We start from the raw sequence: 1,414 nt of genomic DNA on the forward strand, positions 1-1,414 counted from the left end.
TCAGAGGTCGAGGCACTATCTGCTGGCTTTGCTTGACCAGTTGTTAGCTCCTTTGTTTCAAGAGACACTGAATCATTCCCTTGCTGAACAGAAAGAACTGAACCGGCTGCCCCCACACTTTTGCTCTCAATGTCCTCATTGAGTTCATGTAAGAAGCCCATGAAATCATCTATAATGGTGTCTTCATCCTCATGAGTGTGTGCAGTCTCACTAGAAAGTTGACCATAAAGGAGATCTTCAATCTCTTGCACAGCAGCTGAGTGGTCATCATTGGAGTAGATGGCATTGCAGTAATCTTTTGAGTTTTGAAGAGCTTTACCAGGAAGAGAAACTTGTGGTTCAGAAGTGCAGACGCTCTTGTTCTTTTTAATAGACTTTAGTTCAGCGCCCAGTGTCTCCAGGTCAGATACCATCTTTTGTTGTCCTAGTAAGAGCTGTTGGAGAACAACATTGAAATTAGGACTTTGTTGAACAGGTGGTGGGGCAAAACCAGGAGGTGGTGGTCTTTGTTGCTGGAAGCTGAGTTGGTTATTTAAGCTATTCCCTTGATTCTGAACCGCTGGTTGCTGAAAACCCTGTTGACCTAGGGAGTTACCTTGGTACTGATTCTGTTGAACAAAGCTTTGAGGGGGGTATATTTGGTCTTGGGGGTTGGCCACATTGTTGCTCCTATAGGACAAGTTCTGGTGTTTATTGAAGTTGTTGTAACCATTGAACTTGTTTTGATTCCCAATGAAGTGCAACTCCTCTTGAGTGAGACTCTCTTCGTTTGTATTTGTGAAACATCTCTTTTCCTCACTCACATAGTTTATAGGCTTTGGAGTGGCAGCTAGGGCTTTTTCAAGCTTAATATTCAGCACTTTGATCTTCTCTTCCAGCTCTTGGTTTCTACCAGAATCTTCTCCTCTATAGCTTCTATCATAATCTTCCCCATAAGTGTCTTGGCTCATGGCTAAGTTCTCAACAAGTTCCATAGCTGCATTGATTTCTTCTGCCAAGAAATTTCCATTTGATGCTGTGTCCAACTGAATCCTGATCTTAGGAACAGCTCCTCTATACAAAGTGCTAAGGAGAGAGGCTTCTGAAAAGCCATGATGTGGACACTTATTTGTGTAGCTTCTAAACCTGTCCAAAGCTTCTCCAAAGGTCTCATTAGAATGTTGAGTGAAGCTGGAAATCTGGTTCCTTAGCTTTGCAGTCCTTGAGCTTGAGAAGAACTTGGATAGAAAGGCAATCTTGCATTGCTCCCATGTGTGGATGGATCCTCTTGGGAGGTTCTTTTCCCACTGATGTGCCTTATCTCCAAGGCTGAATGGGAACAATCTCAGTTTGAAGCTGTCTTCAGATACCCCATTGATCTTAGTGAGATCACAAACTCTGTCAAACTGATCCAGATGCTCCAAGGGATCCTCCA

General features: G+C 43.3%; 1 non-coding gene across 1 annotated transcript; it reads left to right on the forward strand.

Moving 5' to 3' along the window:
* The first annotated feature begins 1,086 nt into the window (after window positions 1-1,086).
* LOC112084860 lies at window positions 1,087-1,193 on the forward strand. The gene has a single exon (XR_002898518.1). It is a non-coding gene; the product is annotated as a small nucleolar RNA R71 (small nucleolar RNA).
* The last annotated feature ends 221 nt before the right edge of the window (window positions 1,194-1,414 follow it).

This window comes from Eutrema salsugineum, unplaced genomic scaffold (genome assembly GCF_000478725.1).
Source record: "Eutrema salsugineum unplaced genomic scaffold, Eutsalg1_0 scaffold_4, whole genome shotgun sequence".
In the NCBI taxonomy this organism is placed as follows: domain Eukaryota; kingdom Viridiplantae; phylum Streptophyta; class Magnoliopsida; order Brassicales; family Brassicaceae; genus Eutrema; species Eutrema salsugineum.